The sequence below is a fragment of the Cloeon dipterum genome, chromosome 1, assembly GCF_949628265.1.
Source record: "Cloeon dipterum chromosome 1, ieCloDipt1.1, whole genome shotgun sequence".
NCBI lineage: Eukaryota > Metazoa > Arthropoda > Insecta > Ephemeroptera > Baetidae > Cloeon > Cloeon dipterum.
This window is the reverse complement of record NC_088786.1, coordinates 29,328,415-29,340,713: the sequence shown is the minus strand read 5'-3', so window position 1 is coordinate 29,340,713 and position 12,299 is coordinate 29,328,415. Positions and strand designations below refer to the sequence as shown.

General features: G+C 36.6%; 1 long non-coding RNA gene across 1 annotated transcript; it reads left to right on the top strand.

Annotated features, from left to right (window-relative positions):
- The first annotated feature begins 3,603 nt into the window (after positions 1–3,603).
- LOC135934147 (uncharacterized) lies at positions 3,604–4,048 on the top strand. The gene is made up of 3 exons (XR_010574075.1): positions 3,604–3,696; positions 3,791–3,864; positions 3,943–4,048. It is a non-coding gene; the product is annotated as an uncharacterized LOC135934147 (long non-coding RNA).
- The last annotated feature ends 8,251 nt before the right edge of the window (positions 4,049–12,299 follow it).

Sequence of the window (12,299 nt, the reverse complement as noted above, 5' to 3'; positions counted from 1 at the left end):
TAAATAAATTTTTAGCTTTTTTTAAAAAAACAATCGTTAATTTTTAACACTCAATATGAACTTTGTGTGTACAAAACATAAGAATCATATCATAAATTAAAGATTTCAAAATTTGACCATTTTTAACGTCTGGATTTATGGCTAGTACCCCAATTATTTCAAGAACCGGTTTCAGGATTGTCATTCGGCAGTTTTGGCTGTATATTTGAGCTGTACAGTGCATAGGCGATCGGTGCATGTAAGTGGGTCAAGGGTCACTTGAGGTGTCCAAAGGAGGCAGGAAGGAAACATTCCTAAATTTCCATTTTCCTGGCCAAATTTCCCTTTAGTCGCTATATATTTCAGTCTGCAGGCTTCAGGCTTGCCGCCTGCTCGCTCTAGAGCGCAAGCACACGAGCGCATGCGTACTAGCGACCCGTGTGCTAGGCTAGTGCCACACGAATCCACGGGTTAAATCAAATGGGAAATTGGGACCAATCAGCGACCTCCAAATTTAACACGTAAAATCCCATAAGCAGCAAGTGGTAGCCAAAGTCACTTAAAAGTGGTGGGAGAGCACGTGAATGTGACAGCGACTTCAATTTTTTACTTGTTTTGCTGCAATTATTGATTGGAAAAGCTGATTGCTGATTGAGAATAAACAAAACAAGCCCGTATGTCAAAATGCTGAATTAAATATTATAAAAATATGGAACACGAAGAAATTTTGGTTAGGGAAATTGTCGTGGCAGTCGAGTTTAAAAATGCGCTCGACAAACACCTAAATTTTTGCTCTTCAATTGATTAATTAATTGTGACAAAAATGAAATTTTATTTTATTTTTTGAGCAATTATTTTATGTATTTTATAAAAGTGAGTGAGTTACAAAGTGAATATTTTACTATTTAAGTCAAAAAGTAGATCTCCAATAATAAAATTTGTGCGCTTTTATATATACTATCTAGTTTTGGATCTTGAATAAAGAAATCACTTTTACGCATATATATATATATATATATATATATATTCCATTTTTTCCGGTTTTTTCCACGATATTGGCCACTGCCACTTGAGGTGTATCCAAATCCACCGATCGCCTATGGTACAGTGGTGAAAACCTATAAAAAGACACCAAGTTCGATGAAATTGGGAATTTTCGATATTTTTAATCTCAGGGTCACGTCAGGGACGGACCCTGAAGGTCGATTTGAAACTTCCTTGGTCTACCCTAGGCCCTCTTGGTGTTTCTAAGCAAGTGAAATGCGAAAAAAATCAACTTGAAGAACGAGAGGTGAACTCGCCGCTCTGAGTGCATGCGCGGTCAAGCGGCCTCGAGCAGGTTTTCAAACTTCAAATTCGAATTGCAGCAAAAGTTTCGCGATTGCACCTATGAAACTTGGTGTGCTTGTGCAGAATTTCACGGGCTACATATCAGCCCTGAACTCCAAAAAAATCGTAGGGGGCTATCATCACTTAATTTTTAATTTTCAAAAAAAGGTCGCGAAAGGTGACCTTGACCTTCGACCTGCGAATTTTTTGTAAATGCAAAAGTTGTTCAGGATTAAAAACTAGGTTAGGCGGTGAAAATTTCAACGTGATACCTCAACGCAGTCAAGAGTTGCAGTTTAGAATTCATTAACAGAATTCGTTTTTTGGGTATTTTTGAGATACCGAAAAATTAGGGAACGCCCCCATTCCCTAGCTTCAAATTTGGAATTTCACCTTCTATTAACAAGTACTTTAAGCAAATATGACTGCCACCTAAAAATTTCAACGCTGAAAAATCGCGTCCAATCGACCTCCAATCTCGCAGATAACTGCTCTTGATAAATTGTTACACATTTTGAGTAAACTGACAAAGAAAAACTTTGATAAGCATAGAAGCAACTTCAATGTTCTTTAAGTATGTATTGCGGTAACCGTGGAACCAAATTTGCGCCGCATTTCAACTGATTAAATTTGGGGTTGTGTGTAAGCTCTAAATTATCTGAAATGCACGAATTTAGCAGCAAATCCGACAAAGTGAAATTCCAAGAGTGACTTCAGGCGCAATTACAGCAAGTCGCAGTAGCAACAGCAAGGAAGAAATTGTCTTTCCGTCTGGAATCCTGCGAGGTGTGCGAGCGTGTGTGTGATCAGCAGAACAGAAGAGAGCGTACGCTTCCGCCGCCTCGTCTGCATTTCCCAGGGAGCGTTTGTTTCATTTCACGCTAGCGTGGCTGCAAAAATGTAATTTTTCCATTCGCCTCGCCACCCGTACTGTGCATATATTTGCTTTGATTTTGGACCGAATAGGAAACGGAGTGAGAGTGAAAATACCAGGGGAGATGGTACTGTACATACATAAATGCCTATCTTTTCAGCCTTCTTCTTAGAAAGGGAAGCGGGCTCCAAAATAATCAAATCATGCACACACCATACAATTTTTATCACGTTCAAGCATAAATTTTGTGTCAAAATCGTAGATCTTCAATTTTCTTCAAAAATTTCACCCATAAAAATGAACAAGAATTGGCTGGTATTCAATTTTTTTTATTATTCTGAGGTAAAACTTTATAAATTCTTGTAACTTAATATTTTTAAAAAGATTGCCAAAAGAAATGTCTGCAAGTTTTTAATGAAAATTCAATTAGATCTTTTAAAGTATAATGGTTAGTGCTATTATCAGACTATGACCACTGTTCCATTGTTTTTCGAATTTTAAGAAAACTGTATTCCTCGTTAGTTCAAAAAGCAACAATCATAATTGTATCACAACGAGACAAAGATGTAGCCCATTAACAAAAATCCCATGATTGAGTAAATGTCGAAGACATTTAGAAACAATAACAGATACAACATTTACACTATAAAGTGAAAATTAACTGAGAATGTCATTTTGAGGTTCTGTCTTCCTGAGGAGATTAAAAGCAAGTCGACCTTAATGATTTGAAATCAGTAATTTAATGAGTTTTCTTTGCTGCAGGTCCGAAAATGTTTTAATTTTATTTTTCACCATTGACGCTCCCACAACAAATTATAATTTTAAACCGTGATAGCCACCGCAATTCCTCCTTTATTTTTCAAACTTCGAATATCCAGGTAAATTTATTTATGTTTTAAAATGCGATGAACAAAAACAATAAAAGGAAATCTGTCTACCTGGTTGAAGTTAATTATTAACTGACAAGTCACTCTGTAATTTAAAGCAAGTATAAAGTTGTGAAATTGTTTTAAATATTTTTTGTCTTTCCATTGCGGCTGCGCTCAAGCTACGATGGTAAACAAAATTTGAACAATACATATTTGAAAGTACATTATAATTCTTGCGATCAGTTCTACAGTTACTGTACAGCAGTGGTTATTCCATGTAAGAATACATCTATATTGTCGAAAGATTTGTAAACGTGAAAAAACTAATTGTTTGCTTAATTGGTCTGTTGCAGAGCTGAATTCATTTCATTTCATTTGTATAGTGAACTTAGAGATTTTTATTATCAAATTACGATTAGGGTGTTGCTTTCAAATGAAATCTTCGTCGTAATTTTTGGTATAGGTTAAAAAAGGTTTGTAAAAATAAATCGTTTAATATTACTAACTTGTCTCCAGAAGATCGTTTTAGATATATTTAAAACTATTGTCATTGGTCATTGACAAGGAAATTAGAAGACAAGCTCGATGCCACGAACAGCTTACATTATCAAAATCTGCCTCACGTCTCTTTACCTCTTCTTTGCTGTAAGTGAAAATTAGATGGGTCATTTTTTCAAAAGAAAATTACCTATGTCATAAATTCTGCACCTGAAATATACCTCCAAATAATTCCAGATAGAGAGCTTCATGGTTTTACTTTTTGGATTAGTAGGCGTAATCAATTCCATCCTTGGGTATGACGAATCTGTTGAGGTAAGTTAGCTTTCATTTAAGGACAAACATGTCCATGGAAAATATTTTCAAGTTTACTTTTGCACATAACTTTTCCAGGAAACGTTGAATGCAATAACGACAGTGATTTTAAACCTTGTTGTCTGCACAACATCTTTAATTGGGTTTTGGTTTTCAACGCACATTAGAAAATACCATAAACGAATGATTGCGGTGAGAAAATATTGTGAAAAATTATGTTTGATATTTACAATTTTAACCTTTTTTCAGATTGCACTTTGCTTTTCCCTTCTCTTCTCAATTGAACTAGTCGCTGCTAAGTCTGTTTGTCATTGCTTATTCAATGTGGTGAAGAATTTTATGAAAAGTATCCTACCATCATATAGTACAGAGTCAACTTCAAAGCAATTGTGGGATATGGTACAGACAAACGTGAGTATTAAATTTTTCACCGACTCCTTACTAAAAAAGAAACAATAAATTAATTAATATGTTAGAAAAACCTGTTTCGCTCCGCATGTACAGAAAAATTACAACTAAGTGGTTTTGCCACAGTCATTTGTTCGTGAAAGGCGTAACAAGCAAGTTAATTGACAAATTGTAAATGCCATTTCAATTTCTTTCAAAGCGTTCTGAATCCATGTAAAACAATCAAATTGAAATATATTATAAAAATGTTTCCAATCATTTGATGGATCTTTTCCCTTTCAGTTCAATTGTTGTGGCGTGATTAATGCAACAGACTGGGACCAAGCTGCTAATTCTGGTATATCTTCTTGCAGTCAGCAAGCCCTAGAAAAAAACAACACGGAAACGGATGGTTGCTTTGCAGAGCAAAGCCTGGAAAACTTTGATATCTTGTGCAAATCATTGACTATTTTGCTGGCGTTCATTTATGTATGTCAATCCGAATACTATGATTAAGAGCTTCTTAATTAATGCTATCAGGATGTGCAACAAATTGAAAAGTATACTTTAGTATTTCCTTCCTTTCCTTGCACATTCATATTCAGTGTTAGCTTAATATTAACCGAGTTGAAAATTACAATTGCAATTTCTATAGCACCTTTTTTGCGTTAAAGTTGAATCTCAAATATTCAACTTTCAATTTTCATTTCAAATATTAAAATGTTCATCATAGTGCTCTCTAATGCTGATGCAATACTGTTTCAGGCCTTCGTTTCGCTTTGCTCGTACCTGTTAATGTATTGGTATTCACAAAAATTTTTCCAACACCACGCATCATTCAGCGAGATCTTTAATTTGGACGGAGATGTCCACGAACACAACCGTTACGGCGCAATATTCCTCAGCCGTGTCAAAAAAGGAAAAATTGATCCACCCCCAAGTGATGAATTCCCTGTGGCAGCTTGAAGGTGTTTTAAATTATTTTACAAATAAAATTAAAAAATCAAATGTTTTCAACGCTACAATTTGATGAAAATTTGTAAAATTATAATCAACATTAACTGCATTAATTATTATTAATCCTATTCCTGCTTGAAAATTAGCAATTATAAAAAAATACAACAATTATTTTTATCAAAGTTTTGTAGAATGTGAATTTACTGCTATATGAATATAAGATTGAACCTACTAACAAATTTTCAATTATTTTTGTGACAGGTGATTTAGCTCAAATATTAGAAAAAATATTTCCTCTTTCTGTTCTGTGCTGCCAGAAAGGGCACAAATCAACAATACTATGTTAGGTCCGATAAAAAAATATTTTTTTTTTTGCAAAATGAAGGAAGAATTAATACTCAACTTCCCTTTGATTCCCTTTTATTAAAAATTGTAAAAAAAAATATTTAAATATCACAGAGAAAATATAAAAGCATTGAACCAAAATCCGATTAAATAAATTTTGTCTATATCGAGAGGACGATTGCCAAATAAAAAACACGAATTTTTCCGGCGGCAAAATATATTGTATAGGCAGTGGGTTTACAGAATAGTTTACTGATAAACGCGGCGCGCGTCTGGCAAAACTGAAATAAATCTTAATTTGGGTTTCAGCAGCAGTGGCATGAATCCTTTTGTGATGCCAGCACGGCCTTTGTTGTTTGCTCAGGGCAAAAGCGAAAGATAGGCTTTGCTGCCTTTTGAATGAAACCGTCGCCGCTGCTTTTGCTGCTTGTGATGCTTGGCGGTGTTTTCGAGCGAGAGTAAAAACTGTTTCTGGCACAGCACACCACGCTGTCATAATCCTCTGGCTCTCCTATTTCAATGAGAATTTATTTCACGCAGCCTTTATTAATCATGTTACAAAGTGGACTGCCGAGACACCTAATGGAGAGCACAGAGCGATATATGACGATATGAGAAAATTCTACGTTCACCGCTGTGTGTTTGACCTCTCAAACTGCCGAATGCAAATTGTTGTGATAGCAAATTCCATTTATTGAACAGAGCTGTGGCGTGTTGATTTCTGGGCGAGGGCGCTGGCTCGCCCGAGTGGTGTGGAACACGCCGAGATGACTTGCGGGAGAGTTGGCGGATGCATAATCCCGGAGGCTCACTGGCCGTGAAGAGAAAATCCCTGGTGAGCCAGACGGTAGTAAAGTGTTTTCTTTATCCGCAAGGAAGTGAGTGCCCGAGCAAACTCACCGAAAAGCCCAACAAGCCTCTGCCGGTCTCTTTTGCCGGACACTCGTTGGAGCTTGCACTCCACCGACTGTAATAATGGCTGCTTTAATTGCCAATTTAGAGCAAATGCTCGTGCTGTTTTCTGTTGCAGCGCAGCTTTGATTAAATAGTAAACAAGGCAAACACTCAGCAAAGGTTTTACTACTAAAAATAATTATATTTCAATATTGTAAAATGGGTAAAATGTAAAACTCAAATTTTTTATTTCAAAGATTTTTTTTGAATTTTTCCAATAGATTTATTACGGATTAATTTTTCATTCATTTTTTTCATGGCCATGATCATTTTGGTTTTGTTATTTATCAGTGGACGATACTTGTTTGAGTTACTATCTAAATAGTTTTTTATTGCAAGTATACAAACTAGGCAGAATCAATTATTATAGAGAGTGGAAAGTTTTCCAATTAAAATTTGAAGGAGCTATTGCGCATTAAACTATATTCGCACTGAAATAATGTAAGGCAATAATATTCGTATTGCTTCCTTGGCAGTTCCACGGAATTCTAATCAATTCGGCGTTTGAAGTCAGCAATAACTTGGCGTGGAAGTAAACAACGAGGCGTCGCACTTCTGCTGAAACTAACACGCGCAATTTACGCGCCTACACACACATTCATTGCTCTCATATCCGGCGCACTGCTTGGTAAATATACCGCGAGCGCAGCAATACACAACAGCAGTTCGAATTGCCGCAGCCTGTTTACATTGGAAAGCACATCCAGAAGGCTGCTCCGGCGTAATTTGTCTCACTAATACATAATTCAGATTTATTCATCTCGTAAAATTAGAACGCATGGCGAATCTCGTGATATCACTTCTCTGCAGAAACGGTGTTTAAGCTTCATTCGCATATTATCCCTTGTTGGAACACACGATCAACTCTTGAGCTTTGAAAACGCGCATGGAGTATTGGAGCTCATTATAAAATTTAAAAATGCCCTTAATATAATGGGAATATATCCTTGTAAAACGCTGTTTGGGATTTATTGACTAATAATGAAATTGACACGTAAGTTATTCACTCAGGAGACTAATTTTTCGCTCCTCCAATTTGTTGCCGTCTGTCAAAATAAATATAAAGAAAATTACAAAAACTAAAATATATTACAATGATTCTCTGTGAAAAATTTACGTGTCAATATATCCAAAACAATATTAAACTAAGACCCATTTTAAAAAATTTTCTTTGAACTATCCATATATCCACATGTAAATCTAGAGAATTTGCAACAGTTGAACTTAAAAAGAATTCCTCACAAACGACGCATACAGCCATTTGTAAGAGATTTAGGCAGGGTATATAAGGAGTGGACGTGCGACGACATTTTTGCTCTGGAGTACGGAACGTTAACTTTTCCTGTAAAGATCTACACAAATTTGAAATTTTTGGCCAGGTTTTTCTTTAATGAAAAAAGTCTTATATGTGAGACAACAACTCTGTCAGGGACAGTAAGTCCGTTTTTCATTCACACTGCACAGTGAAAATTGTATTGTTGGAGTTCAATCGCCGTTTTTCACTCTGATTTTCCAACTGTTTTAAAAGGAAACGAAGAGTTCACATGTTGGCACTGCACACCATTTGTATTCAGCATTTTGCACAATGTTTTCAGAGACACGATGACGGGAAATGGCTCCCGACGACCGGCTCCAGAAATTACAAAGCTTCTGCTGACAGCGAGATTGCTCTTGGCTGCATGCGTTCGCAGAAGCGGCCAGGAAGCTCGCTAATGCAAACAAATAAAATTATGCTTTTCCGCTGCATTAACGCCACTCAAGAATTGTGTGCAGTGTTCGCTCAATATCTCTACCTGCTACGTTTCAATTACACTTTCTTGTGGCTGAGTGAAAATCGAAGTGCACTCACGCATTATTAAATGACTTTAGAAAAAAGCTTCATTTAGTAGTTTCTCCCCTCCTCTCTCCCCCCTGTATGAAGACATTAATTCGTTGAAAAAATAGGTTATTTATTAATTCAACTAGTTGCGTGCCTATGGCTCACTAAAAACAACTCGAATTCAAATCGTTTAGTGAGGTAAAACAATTTGATTTCCACGATATCGAAATAATTTTAAAAAAATGGGTTGGAAATAAACGAGGAAGTCTTAGAAGAGGTCAAAATTTCCCTCACAGCGTGTTGTTAAGCATTCGCAGCAAGAGCACATATTTAAATAAGCGAAATCATCATTCTGAGCCGCACGGTGGCCGTCAAAAAGCATCACCAAAAACAACAGCAAAGCATTCTGCGTGCGTTGTCGCGTTCATTCGGCGGCGAATTTCAACTGGCCTGCCATTTTTCCCGTTTTTATCAGATTACAGCTCAGCATTTTGCTTTTTGCCGCTGGCCGCAGATTCGGACGCTGCAGAATGTGCTTTTTTTCTCTGGCCGAGCCTGCCGTATGCTAATGGGGATAACGAGCGAAAACTGCAAAAAATCGAGTCTCTCCCTCTCACTCTCTCGCAGCCGGAAGCATATTATCGTTGAATGTGTGTTTGCAGCACATGTGCTTGGTCACGACAAAATGACACGAGCTCACTAATGCGACAACTGTAACTTTATCATTTTGGATAATTATCTAATATGCTATCTCGTTTCCACACCAGACGAGCTTTAGTATATTAGACCTAAATAGATGAAATTTTTACATTTAAAGCGAGTTCTAAATTTCATAATGTTTTACAACTCTACCAAACACTTTTGAGTACTTTTTAAGGCACTTGGAGCACAAAGATATAAAAATGAAAATTTGATATATTTTTTTCAATTTTTTTTCGTTTTGGATGATTATTTAAATAAAACATTTAATGTGCACTTTTATGGCATGTGAACAAAATTACTCTACCATAATTATCATATATCCAAGCTATCACGCTGCAAAACTCTATTATGAGATTTTTTGGTTGAAAAGTTTATAATGATGGTGTCTAAATTTACTGCATAAAATGTAGGTTGCATTTGATTTAATTTAATTTGATTCAATTTTTTAGCTCCCACAAAATTCCAAATTTTAGATTCAAAAATTAGGTTTATTACGGATCAATTTACATCATGTGTTTTTGCTTCACAATCATAGTGTTTGTTTTTTCGGATTCATATTCGATAAGCTGAGATAAATATTTACACTCAAATATTTTAGGGGAAAAGTCAACACAGCGCCATTTTCTTACAGAGAAAACGGAGTCAGTGTAAACGAATGGATGGATTTCATTTCCACCAGTGACTCAAACAGCACGCACTCTGATATTAAAATATACCGAAGCACCTGTGCTGGAAATAAATTCAGCAGCTGTTTGTAAGCAGTCTGAAGGAAATGGCTCGGAAATGAGAAGTAGGGCCTTTTGATAGAGACTGAATCACGGCAGTGCTTAGATTTAACGAAATCAAGAATGGTGAAATGAAATTTTTCTTTCAGTCATTGTGATCTAGGTGGCTTTTAGATAGAAATCAAGTTAGAATATTCAGGAATCATAGGCATTGGTTATGAATTTAAATAAAATGCTTTATTGATTCATTGAGATGATTCAGAAAAAATAAAGCAGCTTTGCGCATATTGACAGTTTGTTTAGAGAGAAAATTTTTATGTATTGTAATTATTTCAGCGGTTGGTATGAAACGCGCTCGACACGACTGCATTGCAGGTTGCCTGGGCGCGAAATGCAGGCGTTCGATGAGTAGCAGCGCAAGCAGTAGCAGTTTTCATAAGCAGCCGAACATCGCGAACTGATTCTTGGTCGGCTTCCAAAGTGCATAAAATATTCATTAGTCGGCACACCACGGATAGATGGGCAAGGGAAAGAGGCCAGGCTAGAGCGTAGATAAACCGAGGGTGATTTGCGAGGAGAAGAGGGATGTGAAAAATAGAAGCCGATGTATATCTCTCCAAGTGAGAACAACAACAACAACTTCTGTGTAAAAATAATAAATAAAATTTTTCTCATTCAAATTCACATCAACCAATGCTTCCTCCGTAACATTATTACACTACAAGGGGGTTCAGTCATTTTATGATTTAATTAAATTGAGCAATATTTCTGGGAGGGACTCTGACAAAATAAAACTTAAATCTGGTTTTAACTATTTGAATGTAACAAATACATGTCTTTTAATTAATGTTTTATATTTTGATAAATACTGATCTGATCAATTTTTTATTTATTTTATTGAGTTTAAATAATTATAACTAATACACGTGTATATAATACTATAGGGAACTATCGTATGCGTTTTTCCAACTATAGTAAATTAAACTCACTTTGCTCTTCGCGTTTATATCATTATTAAAACTATTTTGAAGTACTATATTTAACTTCTTTGGTATTTTAATAATTTGTTATTTAGTAAAATCCATACAAATTAGAGCCATATGGATTATTCTCCCAATCAATTTGGTTATTAATATATCGTGTATACTTGACGTCCTATTTGTCACATCCCCAAGAAAGGAAGGCACGCAAAAGCAGCAGAAACAGCAGCAGCGATGAGCTGCCAATGCTGCCATTTTGCTGACACATTATTTTTAAGTAGGTTGTAACTTGGCAAAATCTGCATCATGCGAGAATGTGTACGGAAAGCGGCCACCAGGCGAACACCACTTGTATTTTAGTGCTCAGAATGCAGCTGCTCGTCGTTTCTGTGTGGAAAAAGTTGCCTGCGCTGCTTTTCCGCTGCTGCCCGCCAAGCAAATAGAAGGAACGCTCGCGGGGAAAAGAGGCCCGCAGTCGGAAAATAAAACTTAACTGCACCGTAGCCAATATGCACCCACGTGCGAGCGCGGAGAAGCCACCTTTCCGCTCAGGAAACGATTCCATTAAATTGGATTTATACTCAGCAGTGCAGCAGCGCAGCACGCGAGACTTTTTCTCCGCTGGTCACTTTGCATATATAGAAATCCAGATGGGTAAATCGTCCGCCAGAGACGTTTGACAAGCTCATTCTACACCTCTCTGGCAGTACCGGTGCTGGTGGCAGGAAAAATTGTTTTCCTCCTTGCACGATGCAATTTGTTTTGCTATAGACATATTCGTTGTAATGTTAGAAAAACACATTTTGCTGACATAAATAGTGCTAATTGAAGAATAGAATTTACAGATAACATAATTTTTATATTTTCAATTAAGTATTTAAAAGAGAATTGTTCTAAATGTATTACAAGCGTTAAAAATCGTGTTTTATTTCAATTTGGTTTTCCGATTTCAATTTTAATACCGATCTCCACATATTTTCAACCACTCTGCGCATAACCAATTTTCAGCTTGAAGTATTTTCAAAACTCGTTTACTTGGCTGCATGATTCACGTTGGTTCATAAAACTGGGAGAAACGTAGCACGCGTTTTTAGGCCTTTTTCGAGGGAACGCAGTAATAATAATGCTGAAGGCATAAAGTATACGAGTGGCAACAAAGCGGGAAAGATTTGTCTTTGTCTGCGTGAATGGAGCATTTTTTAGATTTCATATAATATATGCGAATAAAAGGAGCCTCCTCTCCTCCCGCCCCTTCTTCACAAAGGATATTATTGTTACGAGTGGTGGTCGCCGCGAAATACGATAAAACATGGTCGTCGGCACTCTGCATAATGATTTACTATTTCCTGGCGCGCTGCAGTTGGGATGCCATTTTTCTCATCATCTCGTGGCTTGAAACGACCACTTTACTCTCTTGGTCCGCTGGCCGAGGATTACTTTTACGAGTCTCGGTTTTATTCGCGGTGTAAATCATAAATGAAATGGAAAAGAACGCGGCCACCAACATTTTTATGCTTCCGGTCGGTTTTTGAATTTGTCCGCTGCGAAATGAAATACCTCTGCGGA